Below are 19,734 nucleotides of genomic sequence, written 5' to 3' on the forward strand. Positions count from 1 at the left end.
AAATCAAATTTTCAAGCTACAAATACATTCCATACAGCTATTACAAACCAAACAAGTCACTAATATAATTGTGCTTGCTTGAGATTAATTACGTCAATACAATTTACTTTTAAAGTCAATCAATTTCAAATACAACTAAATAAATACTGCCATATGCCTTCAATGCACCACAGCTGGAAATACTTCTTGCACACTTCATCTGATGCACACATATCGAAGTCTCAATCAGCATCTGCAAATCAAAAGACCTCTTGTTCAGTTGAAATTATTTTCCAAAACACTTAATATACACTGAAACATCAGTATACACGAACATCAACATCACCCATCTGAAGACCGTCGTGAGTATCATCATTTAACCTCATTTTATGATCACTGAAATTTTCAAATATTTACTTTTACTAACCTGTCCACTTTACCTCAAATAGTTTCTTAAATGCCAATCTTAACCATCAAGCAATCAAGTATGGACAATCTGCAAATGTATAAGAATAAACATTACAAAATTTCTCTTACTACTATTACTATTACCTACTACTTCGCGTAATGCTCTGCATGATATATACTATCCATTGTTCCAACCACTTTTGCCATAAGGCTGGGATAGCACATAGCTCAAAACAAAGAAAATACATTTCAATTATCTACACAAATGTATACTGATCTCCAGTCACTTACCAAAGGGATTCTTACATATTAAAAACATATCCAGTGACTTATCAAAAGGGATTCTTACATTAAATACATATCTGTCCATCCTTGTATATCAAATCATTCCAATTCACTACTTGCGCAGAATGCCTCTAAATATTCTGGCTACCATAAACTTTTCACTCCATCCTTGCACCGCAAACTCTCATTTCAACATTACTGTAACAGCTATTTATTTCATGCAACTCGTCTATTCTACTATACTGAATACGAATAACAGAAGCTATTGTACGCTATCTACAAATAAATTTTTCTTTTATCAAACACATGCTTCTTTAAGCATTATCAAAATTATTCAGACAAATGCCTCAAAAAATCTTACAACCAACAACCTACTTGGGCAGCTTCAGTGACACCATTAAACATGGCCACCAACCTCAACTGGTACCAAGTAGAAAGCAAGCTCAGACTACTCAAACTATAGTTTACATATATTATAACATTTCATACAACTCACCTAATCCTCTATTTTGAAGAACAGAAGCTGCTGTGCACCATCTGCAAATAAATTTTCCTTTTCTATTAAACAACTTCTTCTTTAAACATATCAATTATCAAAATTATTCAGCCAAATGCCTCAAAAACATCCTACAACCTACAACCTACTTGGGCAGCTTCAGTGGCACCAAAGAACATGGCTACCAACCTCAACTGGTTCCAAATAGGAAGCAAGCTCAGATTCGTCATTGTATCATCATCAAACCACAAATTTATGTGTTATTATATATGGAAAATTAAAAAAAAAAAAAAAAAAAACCGCTGTTGTAAACAAAAACTTAGTGTCGGAGACAGTGATTAAGTATAATAAAATATAAATATATATTTATCGTAATTGCCATCTTCAGCATTAACAAGGTAGAGGAAGGAAACAGGAAAGAATGGCCCAACCAACAACATACACATGTATATACATAAACATCCACACATGCACATATACATACCTACACATTCACATGTACATATTCATACTTGCTGCCTTCACCATCCCATAACACACATTTTCAGCTCAAATAATGTAAGGTCATGTTCAAATTATGATACATTCCTCTTGGAAAAGCTTTCCTTACCAACTCACCACAGCATCTACATCTCTTTTAAGTCCTTCACAAAACACCAGACCAAGTGACATACACCCGAAAAATATGCATTAAAACAAATTCATTCTTCTAAGACTAACACATTAGTCATTACACATTTTCAGCTCACTCAAATAATGTAGGTAAGGTCTTGTTCAAAAAATTGCCTTTTCTAACTCACCTCAGCATCTAAATCTCCAAGCCTTTCACAAAACATGGGTATGTTTGAAGGAATAGGGGTTCCAACAATGTTATATAGCTTCGAGTAAGTAATAATAGGGTGAGAGAGAGGTTTGGTAATAAAAAGTGTGTGGTTGAGAAAGCAGAGGAGGGTGTTTTAAATGGTTTGGTCACATGGAGGGAATGAGTGAGGAAAGATTGACCAAGAGGATACATGCATCAAAGGTGGAGGGAACAAGAAGTGGGAGACCAAATTGGGGGTGGAAAGATGGAGTGAAAAAGATTTTGAATAATCGGGGCCTGAACATGCAGGAGGGTGAAAGGCGTGCAAGGAATACAGTGAATTGGAACGAGGGAATATCCTCGCTTGGCCCCCTTCTCTGTTCCTTTTCTTTCTGGAAATGTGTAAAAACAGGAGGAGAGGATCTCCAGCCCACCAGCTCCCTCCAGTTTTAGTTGCCTTTTACAACACTACTTTTCTCAAACATACTATGTATCTCTCCTTTTGGTTACATCCATACACATTTAGACACCCCAATCTGAGCCTTCGTTGAGGATAGACACTCCCCACGAGTCCTGTTTCCTGTGACTCACTTCTGCTTCTATCCACTGCTAAATCCACTCCCAGATATCTAAAACACTTCACTTCCTCCAAACTTACATCCCAATCAAAGTGTCCCTCAACCCTAATGAACCTAACAAACCTTGCTCTTATTCACATTTACATAACTTTCTCCTTTCACACTTTTCCAAACTCAGTTACCAACTTCTGCAGTTTCTCACTTGAATCAACCACCAGAGTTGTATCATCGGCAAAAAACAACTCTCTGGTACATCTGACAAATAGGGGTGAAAGAATACTTCCCACGTATTCCCTGCATGTCGTAGAAGGCGACTAAAAGGGAAGGGAGCGGGTGGCTGGAAATCCTCCCCTCGTTTTTTTTTTAATTTTCCAAAAGAAGGAACAGAGAAGGGGGCCAGGTGAGGATATTCCCTCTAAGGCCCAGTCCTCTGTTGATAACGCTACCTCGCTAATGCGGGAAATGGCGAATAGTACGAAAGAAAGAAAAAAAAGGAAATGTAATAATTGTATATGAAATAAAATATGAAACTGATACTTGTGGTAATATCTTGTAATATACTATTTGAGATTAGGTTAGAAATTAAATCAGTAATGGGTAATTCATTCAACTTTTAAACAATCATTCCACAATTTATAATTTTTCACCTCCCATTACACATGGCAAAAATTCTGGTGTTGACAGGCACAAAAACTACACCTTTTTTCTCGTTCTTCAGTAACACTGAGTATAAGTCTGTACGAGCATTACATAGTAAACACTGCACTAGAGTTGCTCTCAGGAAGAGGCACTTATACTAATCAGTGGCATTAACTTCACTAGTTATGGAGACTATTACAGTTGCCACTCCCTTGAGGGAGTGCCATGACGTTACAGACATCATACATATATTTTTCTTCATTATTTTTGCACCACTACAATCAAATTTTCAAGCTACAAATACATTCCATACAGCTAATACAAACTAAAACAAGTAACTAATATAATTGTGCTTGCCTGAGATTACGTCAATCAATTTCAAATACAACTAAATATAACTTGCCATATGCCTTCTATGCACCACAGCTGGAAATACTTCTTGCACGGTTCTAATGCACACTTCATCTGATGAACACAAATCGAAGTCTCAATCAGCATCTGCAAATCAAAAGACCTCTTCTTCAATTGAAATTATTTTCCAAAATACTTAATATACACTGAAACATGAGTCAGTGTACACGAACATCAACATACAACCCATCTGAAGACCGTCGTGAGTATCATCATTTAATCTAACCTCATTTTATGATCACTGAAATTTTCAAATATTTACTTTTAATATTTTAACACATTTCATGCAACTCACCTATTCCTCTATATTGAAGAACAGAAGCTGTTGTACACCATCTGCAAATAAATTTTCCTTTTTTATTAAACAACTTCTTCTTTAAACATATCAATTATCAAAATTATTCAGCCAAATGCCTCAAAAACATCCTACAACCTACAACCTACTTGGGCAGCTTCAGTGGCACCAAAGAACATGGCTACCAACCTCAACTGGTTCCAAATAGGAAGCAAGCTCAGATTCGTCATCGTATCATCATCAAACCACAAATTTAGGAGAATTATATATAAAAAAAAAAAAAAAAAAAAAAAAAAAAAAAAAAAAAGCTGTTGTAAACAAAAACTTAAGTGTCGGAGACAGTGATTAAGTATAATAAAATATAAATATATATTTATCGTAATTGCCATCTTCAGCATTAACAAGGTAGAGGAAGGAAACAGGAAAGAATGGCCCAACCCCCAACATACACATGTATATACATAAACATCCACACATGCACGTATACATACCTATACATTTCAAAGTATACATTCACATGTACATATTCATACTTGCTGCCTTCACCATCCCGTAACACATACATTTTCAGCTCAAATAATGTAAGGTCATGTTCAAATTATGATACATTCCTCTTGGAAAAGCTTTCCTTAGCAACTCACCACAGCATCTACATCTCTAAGTCCTTCACAAAACACCAGACCAAGTGACATACACCTGAAAAATATGCATTAAAACAAATTCATTCTTCTAAGACTAACACATTAGTCATTACACATTTTCAGCTCACTCAAATAATGTAGGTAAGGTCTTGTTCAAAAAATTGCCTTTTCTAACTCACCTCAGCATCTAAATCTCCAAGCCTTTCAAAAAACAACATGGGTATGTTTGAAGGAAAAGTGGTTCCAACAATGTTATATGGTTGCGAGGCATGGGCTATGGATAGAGTTGTGCAGAGGAGGGTGGATGTGCTGGAAATGAGATGTTTGAGGACAATATGTGGTGCAAGGTGGTTTGATCAAGTAACAATAGGGAAAGAGAGAAGTGGTAATAAAAAGTGGTTGAGAATGCAGAAGGGTGTTTTTAAATGGTTTGGTCACATGGAGAGAATGAGAAGTGGGAGACCAAATTGGGGGTGGAAAAAATGGAGTGAAAAAGATTTGGAGTGATCGGGGCCTGAACATGCAGGAGGGTGAAATGCGTGCAAGGAATAAGAGAGAATTGGAACGATGTGGCATACCGGGGTCGACGTGCTATCAATGGATTGAGCCAGGGCATGTGAAGCATCTGTGATTTTGGTGCATTACTGCATGACAGCTAGAGACTGAGTGTGAACGAATGTGGCCTTTGTTGTCTTTTCTTAGCACTACCTTGCACACATTTGGGGGGAGGGGGTTGTTATTCCATGTGTTGGCGAGGTGGCACTGGGAATGAATAAAGGCAGACAGTATGAACTATGTACGTGTATATATGTATATGTCTGTGTGTGTATATATGTGTATACGGTGAGATGTACAGGTATGTATATTTGCATGTGTGGACGTGTATGTATATACATGTGTATGTGGGTGGGTTGGGCCATTCTTTCGTCTCTTTCCTTGCGCTACCTTGCTAACGCAGGAGACAGCGACAAAGCAAAATAATAACAATAACATTGCAATGACACTGTAAATAGAACCTTGTTCAAACTGACTCATATCAGAAAATATTGCCTTTTGTAACTCACCTCTGCATCTAAATCTCCAAGTCTTTCACAAAACAAACAGAACAAGTGATACCTGAAAAGAAACATGCATTAAAACAAATTCATTCACTTCTAATACATAACATAAATCTAACACGTATCAGTCATTATATATTCTCAGCTCACTCAAATAATGTAGGTAAAAACATCATGTTCAAATTATGATACATTTATCTTGGAAAATCTCATTTTCTAACTCACCTCAGCATCTAAATCTCCAAGTCAATGCAAGCCTTATTCAAGTACCTGCCACAAAACAAGTTTGAGTAAGTAATTGTGGTTAATTTGTGTTCCTTTTATAGAGTATATACATTCATTAAATGCCTACTTTTTTATTAAACATGACACATTCTACTGAAAAACAAATATTCCACTCATCCAACACTAATTTCACATACTTAATCACACACATTTCACATGTTCAAATATTACTTAAATTAACTTTTCAATTATCTTTTTTCTAGAACAATTATTACTTGATCAAAAATTAACATTACTGAAATGAGGCTGCTACAAGTATTAACACCAATGCCATAAAATTAGCAAAATTAAAATTTCTTACTGCTGTAAAAGATCTATTATTCTTCCTACTGCAAACAGACTAACCCTGCAATGCCAGGATTCTTTCTTAAAAAAAAAAAAAAAAAAAAAAAAAAAAAAAATCGGGAAATCAAGCACAATAACTCGTGTGTGACTGCCAGATTCTCAGAAAATCTACAGTACGCAACTATTGATATGAAATTTTAAATAAAAGTAATCTGCAACCTGTCACCACACATTTACAAGTTACTATATTTCCAGCAACTACATGGGAAGCATGGTCTTGCTATTGCACTACTTTCTTACAGGAGGTGCTACAAAATTAGCACAAACTGTCTGTTAAGAGTGCATAAACCAATTTGGACCACTCACCTCTCTTCACTCTGCAAGAACAGCTGGGCATCTACGTTTTTTTGCCACATTTGCTCTGAAAAAATAAGGACGAAACTTTAAAGACCGTAGAGGAAATATATATCCTTACATTGCAATGTGGTATACCGGGGTCGACATGCTGTCAATGGATTGAACCAGGGCACATGAAGCGTCTGGGGTAAACAAGGAAAGTTCTGTGGGGCCTGGATGTGGAAAGGGAGCTGTGGTTTCGGTGCATTATTACATGACAGCTAGAGACTGAGTGTGAACGAATGTGACATTTGGTGTCTTTTCCTAACGCTACCCCGCACACATGAGCGGGGAAGGGGTTGTTATTTCATGTGTGGCGGGGTGGCAATGGGAATGAATAAGGGCACAGTATGAATTATGTACAAGTGTATATATATGTACCTCTGTGTGTATATATATGTATACGTTGAGATATAAAGGTATGTATTTTTGTGTGTGTGGACGAGTATGTATATGCATGTGTAGGTGGGTAGGTTGGGCCATTCTTTCATCTGTTTCCTTGTGCTACCTCGCTAACGCAGGAGACAGTGACAAAGCAAAATAACAACATTGCTATGACATTGTAAATAGAACCTTGTTCAAACTGATTCATATCAGAAAATATTGCCTTCTGTAACTCACCTCGGCATCTAAATCTCCAAGTCTTTCACAAAACAAACAGAACAAGTGATACCTGAAAAGAAACATGCATTAAAACAAATTCATTCACTTCTAATATATAACATAAATCTAACACGTATCAGTCATTATATATTCTCAGCTCACTCAAATAATGTAGGTAAAAAAACATCATGTTCAAATTATGATACATTTATCTTGGAAAATCTCATTTTCTAACTCACCTCAGCATCTAAATCTCCAAGTCAATGCAAGCCTTATTCAAGTACCTGCCACAAAACAAGTTTGAGTAAGTAATTGTGGTTAATTTGTGTTCCTTTTATAGAGTATATACATTCATTAAATGCCTACTTTTTCATTAAACATGAAACATTCTACTGAAAAACAAATATTCCACTCATCCAACACTAATTTCACATACTTAATCACACACATTTCACATGTTCAAATATTACTTAAATTAACTTTTCAATTATCTTTTTTCTAGAACAATTATTACTTGATCAAAAATTAACATTACTGAAATGAGGCTGCTACAAGTATTAACACCAATGCCATAAAATTAGCAAAATTAAAATTTCTTACTGCTGTAAAAGATCTATTATTCTTCCTACTGCAAACAGACTAACCCTGCAATGCCAGGATTCTTTCTTAAAAAAAAAAAAAAAAAAAAAAAAAAAAAAAAAATCGGGAAATCAAGCACAATAACTCGTGTGTGACTGCCAGATTCTCAGAAAATCTACAGTACGCAACTATTGATATGAAATTTTAAATAAAAGTAATCTGCAACCTGTCACCACACATTTACAAGTTACTATATTTCCAGCAACTACATGGGAAGCATGGTCTTGCTATTGCACTACTTTCTTACAGGAGGTGCTACAAAATTAGCACAAACTGTCTGTTAAGAGTGCATAAACCAATTTGGACCACTCACCTCTCTTCACTCTGCAAGAACAGCTGGGCATCTACGTTTTTTTGCCACATTCGCTCTGAAAAAATAAGGACGAAACTTTAAAGACCGTAGAGGAAATATATATCCTTACATTGCAATGTGGTATACCGGGGTCGACATGCTGTCAATGGATTGAACCAGGGCACATGAAGCGTCTGGGGTAAACAAGGAAAGTTCTGTGGGGCCTGGATGTGGAAAGGGAGCTGTGGTTTCGGTGCATTATTACATGACAGCTAGAGACTGAGTGTGAACGAATGTGACATTTGGTGTCTTTTCCTAACGCTACCCCGCACACATGAGCGGGGAAGGGGTTGTTATTTCATGTGTGGCGGGGTGGCAATGGGAATGAATAAGGGCACAGTATGAATTATGTACAAGTGTATATATATGTACCTCTGTGTGTATATATATATGTATACGTTGAGATATAAAGGTATGTATTTTTGTGTGTGTGGACGAGTATGTATATACATGTGTAGGTGGGTAGGTTGGGCCATTCTTTCATCTGTTTCCTTGTGCTACCTCGCTAATGCAGGAGACAGTGACAAAGCAAAATAACAACATTGCTATGACATTGTAAATAGAACCTTGTTCAAACTGATTCATATCAGAAAATATTGCCTTCTGTAACTCACCTCGGCATCTAAATCTCCAAGTCTTTCACAAAACAAACAGAACAAGTGATACCTGAAAAGAAACATGCATTAAAACAAATTCATTCACTTCTAATATATAACATAAATCTAACACGTATCAGTCATTATATATTCTCAGCTCACTCAAATAATGTAGGTAAAAAAACATCATGTTCAAATTATGATACATTTATCTTGGAAAATCTCATTTTCTAACTCACCTCAGCATCTAAATCTCCAAGTCAATGCAAGCCTTATTCAAGTACCTGCCACAAAACAAGTTTGAGTAAGTAATTGTGGTTAATTTGTGTTCCTTTTATAGAGTATATACATTCATTAAATGCCTACTTTTTCATTAAACATGAAACATTCTACTGAAAAACAAATATTCCACTCATCCAACACTAATTTCACATACTTAATCACACACATTTCACATGTTCAAATATTACTTAAATTAACTTTTCAATTATCTTTTTTCTAGAACAATTATTACTTGATCAAAAATTAACATTACTGAAATGAGGCTGCTACAAGTATTAACACCAATGCCATAAAATTAGCAAAATTAAAATTTCTTACTGCTGTAAAAGATCTATTATTCTTCCTACTGCAAACAGACTAACCCTGCAATGCCAGGATTCTTTCTTAAAAAAAAAAAAAAAAAAAAAAAAAATCGGGAAATCAAGCACAATAACTCGTGTGTGACTGCCAGATTCTCAGAAAATCTACAGTACGCAACTATTGATATGAAATTTTAAATAAAAGTAATCTGCAACCTGTCACCACACATATACAAGTTACTATATTTACAGCAACTCTATAGGAAGCATGGTCTTGCTATTGCACTACTTTCTTACAGGAGGTGCTACAAAATTAGCACAAACTGTCTGTTAAGAGTGCATAAACCAATTTGGACCACTCACCTCTCTTCACTCTGCAAGAACAGCTGGGCATCTACGTTTTTTTGCCACATTCGCTCTGAAAAAATAAGGACGAAACTTTAAAGACCGTAGAGGAAATATATATCCTTACATTGCAATGTGGTATACCGGGGTCGACATGCTGTCAATGGATTGAACCAGGGCACATGAAGCGTCTGGGGTAAACAAGGAAAGTTCTGTGGGGCCTGGATGTGGAAAGGGAGCTGTGGTTTCGGTGCATTATTACATGACAGCTAGAGACTGAGTGTGAACGAATGTGACATTTGGTGTCTTTTCCTAACGCTACCCCGCACACATGAGCGGGGAAGGGGTTGTTATTTCATGTGTGGCGGGGTGGCAATGGGAATGAATAAGGGCACAGTATGAATTATGTACAAGTGTATATATATGTACCTCTGTGTGTATATATATATGTATACGTTGAGATATAAAGGTATGTATTTTTGTGTGTGTGGACGAGTATGTATATACATGTGTAGGTGGGTAGGTTGGGCCATTCTTTCATCTGTTTCCTTGTGCTACCTCGCTAACGCAGGAGACAGTGACAAAGCAAAATAACAACATTGCTATGACATTGTAAATAGAACCTTGTTCAAACTGATTCATATCAGAAAATATTGCCTTCTGTAACTCACCTCGGCATCTAAATCTCCAAGTCTTTCACAAAACAAACAGAACAAGTGATACCTGAAAAGAAACATGCATTAAAACAAATTCATTCACTTCTAATATATAACATAAATCTAACACGTATCAGTCATTATATATTCTCAGCTCACTCAAATAATGTAGGTAAAAAAACATCATGTTCAAATTATGATACATTTATCTTGGAAAATCTCATTTTCTAACTCACCTCAGCATCTAAATCTCCAAGTCAATGCAAGCCTTATTCAAGTACCTGCCACAAAACAAGTTTGAGTAAGTAATTGTGGTTAATTTGTGTTCCTTTTATAGAGTATATACATTCATTAAATGCCTACTTTTTCATTAAACATGAAACATTCTACTGAAAAACAAATATTCCACTCATCCAACACTAATTTCACATACTTAATCACACACATTTCACATGTTCAAATATTACTTAAATTAACTTTTCAATTATCTTTTTTCTAGAACAATTATTACTTGATCAAAAATTAACATTACTGAAATGAGGCTGCTACAAGTATTAACACCAATGCCATAAAATTAGCAAAATTAAAATTTCTTACTGCTGTAAAAGATCTATTATTCTTCCTACTGCAAACAGACTAACCCTGCAATGCCAGGATTCTTTCTTAAAAAAAAAAAAAAAAAAAAAAAAAAAAAAATCGGGAAATCAAGCACAATAACTCGTGTGTGACTGCCAGATTCTCAGAAAATCTACAGTACGCAACTATTGATATGAAATTTTAAATAAAAGTAATCTGCAACCTGTCACCACACATTTACAAGTTACTATATTTACAGCAACTCTATAGGAAGCATGGTCTTGCTATTGCACTACTTTCTTACAGGAGGTGCTACAAAATTAGCACAAACTGTCTGTTAAGAGTGCATAAACCAATTTGGACCACTCACCTCTCTTCACTCTGCAAGAACAGCTGGGCATCTACGTTTTTTTGCCACATTCGCTCTGAAAAAATAAGGACGAAACTTTAAAGACCGTAGAGGAAATATATATCCTTACATTGCAATGTGGTATACCGGGGTCGACATGCTGTCAATGGATTGAACCAGGGCACATGAAGCGTCTGGGGTAAACAAGGAAAGTTCTGTGGGGCCTGGATGTGGAAAGGGAGCTGTGGTTTCGGTGCATTATTACATGACAGCTAGAGACTGAGTGTGAACGAATGTGACATTTGGTGTCTTTTCCTAACGCTACCCCGCACACATGAGCGGGGAAGGGGTTGTTATTTCATGTGTGGCGGGGTGGCAATGGGAATGAATAAGGGCACAGTATGAATTATGTACAAGTGTATATATATGTACCTCTGTGTGTATATATATATGTATACGTTGAGATATAAAGGTATGTATTTTTGTGTGTGTGGACGAGTATGTATATACATGTGTAGGTGGGTAGGTTGGGCCATTCTTTCATCTGTTTCCTTGTGCTACCTCGCTAACGCAGGAGACAGTGACAAAGCAAAATAACAACATTGCTATGACATTGTAAATAGAACCTTGTTCAAACTGATTCATATCAGAAAATATTGCCTTCTGTAACTCACCTCGGCATCTAAATCTCCAAGTCTTTCACAAAACAAACAGAACAAGTGATACCTGAAAAGAAACATGCATTAAAACAAATTCATTCACTTCTAATATATAACATAAATCTAACACGTATCAGTCATTATATATTCTCAGCTCACTCAAATAATGTAGGTAAAAAAACATCATGTTCAAATTATGATACATTTATCTTGGAAAATCTCATTTTCTAACTCACCTCAGCATCTAAATCTCCAAGTCAATGCAAGCCTTATTCAAGTACCTGCCACAAAACAAGTTTGAGTAAGTAATTGTGGTTAATTTGTGTTCCTTTTATAGAGTATATACATTCATTAAATGCCTACTTTTTCATTAAACATGAAACATTCTACTGAAAAACAAATATTCCACTCATCCAACACTAATTTCACATACTTAATCACACACATTTCACATGTTCAAATATTACTTACATTAACTTTTCAATTATCTTTTTTCTAGAACAATTATTACTTGATCAAAAATTAACATTACTGAAATGAGGCTGCTACAAGTATTAACACCAATGCCATAAAATTAGCAAAATTAAAATTTCTTACTGCTGTAAAAGATCTATTATTCTTCCTACTGCAAACAGACTAACCCTGCAATGCCAGGATTCTTTCTTTAAAAAAAAAAAAAAAAAAAAAAAAAAAAAATCGGGAAATCAAGCACAATAACTAGTGTGTGACTGCCAGATTCTCAGAAAATCTACAGTACGCAACTATTGATATGAAATTTTAAATAAAAGTAATCTGCAACCTGTCACCACACATTTACAAGTTACTATATTTACAGCAACTCTATATGAAGCATGGTCTTGCTATTGCACTACTTTCTTACAGGAGGTGCTACAAAATTAGCACAAACTGTCTGTTAAGAGTGCATAAACCAATTTGGACCACTCACCTCTCTTCACTCTGCAAGAACAGCTGGGCATCTACGTTTTTTTGCCACATTCGCTCTGAAAAAATAAGGACGAAACTTTAAAGACCGTAGAGGAAATATATACCCTTACATTGCAATGTGGTATACCGGGGTCGACATGCTGTCAAAAATCCTTCAAGTTTTTAATGTACAACTGTCATTAATGAAACAAAACAATTCCTTTACATTTTAAAACAAACCCTCCACCCCAACATGAGTAACGTACTATTATGCAAGTTCTTTACAAACAGCAAAATAAATAAAATCAAGATAAAATCCAGTGACAATAATAAACATGCCATTCACACAGATGCTCACCTAACACCAACCAACTGAGATCGTGTTATAAAAATGGCCCAGCTTGATGTCAAGATGCTTGATGGACATAGAAAAAATGGAATCAAAATAATTATATCAGCTTTCACTAAAACACAACCCTCTACAAGATTGTTGACGGGTCTTTAGCTAAACCATGACTGCAAACAAGGACATTCTTCATTTGTTCCCAGCTCTACCCAAACAGGAATTAGCAAAATAGTATGGGAATACACAATTGCCAAACTGCATTGCAATATAAAATTCTGAAGCACTCCAAGAGCCAAAGGGATAGCATGTACAAAAAGTCAACAAATTACGAGAACTCCTTGGAAACAAGTTTATCCTATGAATGCAACTGAGCAAAAGTATACGAATCTAAAACCACCTCAACAAACAGAGAGGCACACAAGTCTGCATCCTCAAATATTCACAAGATGCAGGCAAAAATGAAGGCTATTACAATTATTATAAAGGAAAATGAAGCTGCTGTATCAAAAATTTATCCTTTCTTATAAACTAACCCAGTAATGATTGATTGTGTAACAAATGTGGTAGCAAGCTAAACAGTATAGCCCATCAAGCAACACTATGCATGATCTATGACCATTTCCAATCATGTTTTGGGCTTCATCATTCACATAACTGCACATAATACATATCCTAAAGCACTTCATTTCAAAAATATCATTTTTCTTGTTTCAGAATCACCTTATACTTTAGAATTTACAGCACAAGTCTCTTCCACTATCAGGACAAATGTAACTTCAATCTTGGCCCTGAAACACAAACACAACCTTTGTTTCCACACACCCTTAATACAACTATGACTAAGCCACTCACCATCCACAAGCTCCACCGGCACATTTTCTCAATCCATACTCTCGATTTCCTCATTCCATACTCAAAAGCTCTCTATAGAAACACATTCTCATCAAAGGCCTTTCCTATACATGAAAAGCCCCACAAATAACTTCCTTTACATTTCAATAGCATACTATAAAAGATCAACAGCTTCATATGACATACATATCCTATATCTTGTTCTGCAACCCCTATTTTTCCATCAAATTTCTGGCAATTTTCTGGTCAAACTCTTCACACTTATCATTGCATATAAGACAGAAAATCAAAGCATCCATTACTAACCTGGCATTCATCTTGTAGCATTCCTCCAGTTCCAGAGCATTGTACCAACCTGTCAAAAAAGTAACAATTCTACACCACTTCAATTAAACAAAATGCCAACAAATGCCATGAATTGCCAGTACATTACCAGATTGCTTACATTGCTAAAACTGAATGTAACAGTGGAATTCTCTATAAGAGGATGGAAGAATATAAAATGTTTAAGCAGAATGTTAAGATGTTAGAGGAAAGAAAGCAAAGAGTACATGATGTAGGTAGTGAAAATTTGAGAAATACTACTGGAAATGGAAATGGTTAATGTAAAAAGTGGGACTTTTAATGCAATATGGGAGTTGCCGAATCAAAAGGAGGAAGTGAAAAGGTGCATAGTTTGAGCTGATGAATGCAGGCGAGGCAATAGTTACGAGTGTATGGAAGATGAAAGAGAATACAAGTGCAAGGGCCTGCAGCAAATTGGGAGGTAAAAGCAGCAAAATGAGGCTGAAGGTAGGAGACATCTGGAGTGTACAAGTTAACAGCCAAAATGCTGAAGTGTGGACTAGAAAGCGAGTGGATGAACCTGATATGTAATTCATCATGGAAACGTGCCTGATGATTTGGTGACAGCTATTATATATATATTCAAAGGAAGGACTAACTAAGGATGTGTGTAGCAATTACACGGGAATAAATCAAGTATACCAGGAAAATTGTATTCAAGAATGACCTATGTTACAATCACAAGCAGAGAAATAGTATTCATTTGGACAGCAGTTCCTTCATGATTATATTCCCTTTTCTCATTTCACATAATCCATAATACCTAACATACTACTGCTACAAAATTAAACCTGCATGTCAGCCACCACCTCAACACCTTAATACAAATTTCCAAAGACAAATCTGTTGCAGGTAAAATAAATTGTAAATCATGTAACCCAAAACAGGGTCACAAAAAGACAATCTTAGTGTGAGTTTTAACTGGGTATTCAATCTTTCCCAAACAAGTACCTGCAACAAGTAATATATATACCAGCACAGGGGGTTTGTGGGAGCACACAACCCTTCAATTCCTAAAAACATGTAATTATGTATGCAGTCACTTTCATCACTTAACCATTAAATGTATTGATATCGGCCAATAAACGTAACGAGCGGGTACAAGGAAACTGGAATTCAGCAGAAATGCCCAACACGATGTGGGCAAAGACAGGAACACTGATTACAAAATGGACATTATTACTGTCGGTAAGACAATAAGAGAGATTAAAGGGTACCGATGAGCAAGGACCTTAAGCCGCACCAACACTTATTAAAATGTGTAATAAGGCTACAACCAACTACCTAAACCCATGAAATATAACCTTTGTTTAAAGCTCCCTAAAGACCTAGCTTCCACTACTGTACTTGGCAGCTTGTCCCATAAATATACTACACTATTCCAGAACCAACTTCAGGCGAATTTTTCTTCAAATCCACTTCCTGTCCTATCTGGTTGCGACATTACAAGAACTTTTATTCATCTTACCTTTATTAATGCCCTTCATCCACCTAAAATCTTCGATATCCACTCAAGCTAGCTTAAAAGTGAGGTTTCTAAATTCCAAGGATCATTTTGGTTATTCCCCTCTTTACTCAACACGTATATCAACTGCACAGTATGGAACCCAGAACTGTACAGCATAATCCAAATGTGGTCTCCCCAACACAAGATAAAAGTTGCAATAATACTAAGTTTTACTGCTAACAGTCCAGTTTATGAACCCTAATATCCTATTAGCATCACTACAATACAATAAGTTCCTTGCTCACCAGTACTCCTAAATCTCTCGCATTGTCCTATAAATAGCAATATTGTCCAGGTTCCTGACATTTAACACACTTCATTTATCCACGTTTCATTCCATTTTCCATGTACCCGCCCATTCTAATAACCTATTCGAGTCCTCTCCAAATTCACCAAATTTTCATCAGTCAATTACGGCTCCTATTTGTATCGACTAATTCACATTCACTCATTATTCGGTTAATGACATTATGAAGTCATTCAGGATTCCTAAAATGCCTGTATGCTACCACTGAGTAAAGGAAAGGGCGAAAAGCTCAACATGTACGAGTTACAACCAAAGTACCTGAAAAATTCAAATGGAGTACTGATTAAAAGCGATGTGGCTTTACAAAGAAATTTGTGGATTCAATGGGGTGAAGCCCATGTGTTGGCTCGGAAGTCATATCTTATCTGTAGAGTGTAGACTTCACAGTTTCCAATGTGGAAGGAAAGTGACCAGAAGCAGAAGAGTAAGCAAGACGCAGGACAGTACAAATGCATTACTTATACACCATCTTACTGTTTTAACCCAACGATTTCCCTCTACTTCATAAATATTCCCAAAGGAATTCAAAATGACAGCTGCTCCACCTAAAATCACACAAAATGAACCACACACTGCAAAGAACCCAAACGATACAAACTTTAACTAGAAAAGTACACGTAGTAATATCTAACCTCCACTGGCACAAACTCTCAAGTTCAATGAGAACATGAAAGTGTAAAATTTAACCATGTAACATTATAAAATGGCGTACACTTGGTGAAAAATCATTTGGAGAGGCATCATCGGGAGACATCTTTAAACCCTCAATCAACAAGACTATACATTTCCCCCAGCAAACAGGAGTTGGGCAGACCATGACTAGGGTTTGTAAATGGGGTCTTAGGTTGCAACATCAGAACCTTCACCTACCAACCACCCCTTGGTTAGTTATACCAAAATGACCGGGTATCCGAGACCTCTACAAAGTACTTAATCAAGTATTCCAGTCACTACCCCAAGTTATATACTACAAATTAATATTACTTTCCATGGGCTAGTTTCGATGTATTACTCGATTATACCTAAGCATGCATTCTAGCACCTCCTGCAAAAATCCTATAAACACAGTTCACTAAAATGTAGCCCTCAAAATCATGGTTTACTGTCCAAATCATGGTTTACTGTCCAAATCATGCTTTACTGTCCAAACCATGGTTTACTGTCCAAACCATGGTTTACTGTCCAAATCAAGGTTTACTGTCCAAATCAAGGTTTACTGTCCAAATCATGGTTTACTGTCCAAATCATGGTTTACTGTCCAAATCATGGTTTACTGTCCAAAACATGGTTTACTGTCCAAACCATGGTTTACTGTCCAAATCAAAGTTTACTGTCCAAACCATGCTTTACTGTCCAAATCAAGGTTCACTGTCCAAATCAAGGTTTACTGTCCAAATCAAGGTTTACTGTCCAAACCATGGTTTACTGTCCAAACCATGGTTTACTGTCCAAACCAAGGTTTACTGTCCAAATCATGGTTTACTGTCCAAACCATGGTTTACTGTCCAAATCATGCTTTACTGTCCAAATCATGCTAAAAGTCCAAATCATAATTTACTGTCCAAATCCCTCAGGAAAACCTATAAGCAAGGGAAAAGTTTACAAAGAAATTAAATACAAGACACCGTATTAATATCCATCGCAGTCCAATAAAATACGAATACGTAATCTAATTCACCCAAGTGTAATAGAAATCTCAAATGCCATTGGCAGATGAACCGAGATTCACGGCCCATCGACCCGGCTCTCCCACCCACCCACATGGCCTCGCTCACCTCCCAATTTCCACCACGTGGTAATGCCTCTCCCTCATGGTAATACACAACTACAGCTATTTCTGCATCTTCATCAACCATTATTCAAAGACCCTACTCAAGTATCAGATTATAAGAGACAACGTTGTATGATCCTACATCCCGTGCAGAAACGTCAGTACGCCACCACACCCTAATACCCTTAAGAGAATTCATTTTTTTTTTATCACTTATCTGAGCAGTCTAAGATAGCAAACCGCTGTGCATGCCACTCTTACTTACCACAATTTAAAGGAGGTATCTCCAAAAATACACAGTTTACACGAACCATGACTGTAAACAAATTTGAGGAGACGTGGTTCCTGCGTCTGCATCCTAGTACCGGCGCCGGCAGAGTGAACGAGAAACTGTCATGGCGTCGCTCACACGCATGCGCGTTTCTGTTGCCAATTCCCAAATTTTCTTTACTCAAAATTATATATTAACAAATATTTGCTTGTTTTTTCACCTTATAAGAGAATGAAAATTATTATCGTATATTAATAAATATTAAGATGTATCAGTATATAATTCTAAATAGATGAATATGCTTTTCCTACATGCCTGATCATACGTCATACAAAGCCACACATACAAAGAAAACGTAAGTTATGGATGACAGACTAGCACAAAAAAGAGGCCTAAATTTTTCTCACGATGCTTTGTTAAAAGAACTTGTCTTCTCATCTCCCCAACGATTATAAGAAATTTCTACGTATGAACGATGAAACTCTCACTGAATTACTGGGTGTAGTAACGCCATACATTGTAAGAAATGATGCTATCATGAGAGACGAAACAATAGTGTCAAAAAATCTCAAGTACAAAGGCTTCCTGCAAAATCATTAAATGCAGTGAGCCAGTCTTTCGAGGACTTGAAATTTACAACCTGCATTTATGCACAGAGCCGTGGCAATATTGTATTAGATACATGCATCTCAATAATAACGGTAAGAATGCATCTCGATTGGTTTAATATTTTCTATTCCCTTGAGTTCATACTAAAGTACACCCATTATATTTTATATATATATATATATATAAGGCATGTACAAAGCATCAGATTGGGGAAGAGCAGTGTGGTTTCAGAAGTGGTAGAGGATGTGTGGATCAGGTGTTTGCTTTGAAGAATGTATGTGAGAAATACTTAGAAAAGCAAATGGATTTGTATGTAGCATTTATGGATCTGGAGAAGGCATATGATAGAGTTGATAGAGATGCTCTGTGGAAGGTATTAAGAATATATGGTGTGGGAGGAAAGTTGTTAGAAGCAGTGAAAAGTTTTTATCGAGGATGTAAGGCATGTGTACGTGTAGGAAGAGAGGAAAGTGATTGGTTCTCAGTGAATGTAGGTTTGCGGCAGGGGTGTGTGATGTCTCCATGGTTGTTTAATTTGTTTATGGATGGGGTTGTTAGGGAGGTAAATGCAAGAGTTTTGGAAAGAGGGGCAAGTATGAAGTCTGTTGGGGATGAGAGAGCTTGGGAAGTGAGTCAGTTGTTGTTCGCTGATGATACAGCGCTGGTGGCTGATTCATGTGAGAAACTGCAGAAGCTGGTGACTGAGTTTGGTAAAGTGTGTTGAAGAAGAAAGTTAAGAGTAAATGTGAATAAGAGCAAGGTTATTAGGTACAGTAGGGTTGAGGGTCAAGTCAATTGGGAGGTGAGTTTGAATGGAGAAAAACTGGAGGAAGTGAAGTGTTTTAGATATCTGGGAGTGGATCTGGCAGCGGATGGAACCATGGAAGC

At 36.4% G+C, this 19,734-nt stretch overlaps 1 long non-coding RNA gene across 6 annotated transcripts in view; it reads right to left on the minus strand.

The window, feature by feature from the left end:
• The window catches only part of LOC139763212 (uncharacterized), an 18,999-nt gene extending 632 nt beyond the window's left edge, over positions 1 to 18,367 (minus strand). The window contains exons 1-22 of one of the 6 annotated variants that reach the window (XR_011716073.1): positions 18,232 to 18,364; positions 14,343 to 14,391; positions 12,861 to 12,915; positions 12,151 to 12,195; positions 11,930 to 11,981; positions 11,277 to 11,331; positions 10,567 to 10,611; positions 10,346 to 10,397; positions 9,693 to 9,747; positions 8,988 to 9,032; positions 8,767 to 8,818; positions 8,114 to 8,168; positions 7,401 to 7,445; positions 7,180 to 7,231; positions 6,529 to 6,583; positions 5,818 to 5,862; positions 5,599 to 5,650; positions 3,894 to 3,934; positions 3,591 to 3,685; positions 1,169 to 1,209; positions 420 to 475; positions 1 to 232 (exon numbers count right to left, since the gene is read on the minus strand). The exon at positions 1 to 232 is cut by the window's left edge and continues 632 nt beyond it. This is a non-coding gene — a long non-coding RNA (uncharacterized lncRNA). Of the gene's footprint in view, positions 233 to 406; positions 476 to 1,168; positions 1,210 to 3,590; positions 3,686 to 3,893; positions 3,935 to 5,598; positions 5,651 to 5,817; positions 5,863 to 6,528; positions 6,584 to 7,179; positions 7,232 to 7,400; positions 7,446 to 8,113; positions 8,169 to 8,766; positions 8,819 to 8,987; positions 9,033 to 9,692; positions 9,748 to 10,345; positions 10,398 to 10,566; positions 10,612 to 11,276; positions 11,332 to 11,929; positions 11,982 to 12,150; positions 12,196 to 12,860; positions 12,916 to 14,342; positions 14,392 to 18,231 lie in introns of all 6 variants that reach the window. The other 5 variants (XR_011716070.1, XR_011716071.1, XR_011716072.1 and 2 more) reach the window with 5 other exon arrangements.
• Between the last annotated feature and the right edge of the window lie 1,367 nt (positions 18,368 to 19,734).

This window comes from Panulirus ornatus, chromosome 46, assembly GCF_036320965.1.
Source record: "Panulirus ornatus isolate Po-2019 chromosome 46, ASM3632096v1, whole genome shotgun sequence".
In the NCBI taxonomy this organism is placed as follows: Eukaryota; Metazoa; Arthropoda; class Malacostraca; order Decapoda; family Palinuridae; genus Panulirus; species Panulirus ornatus.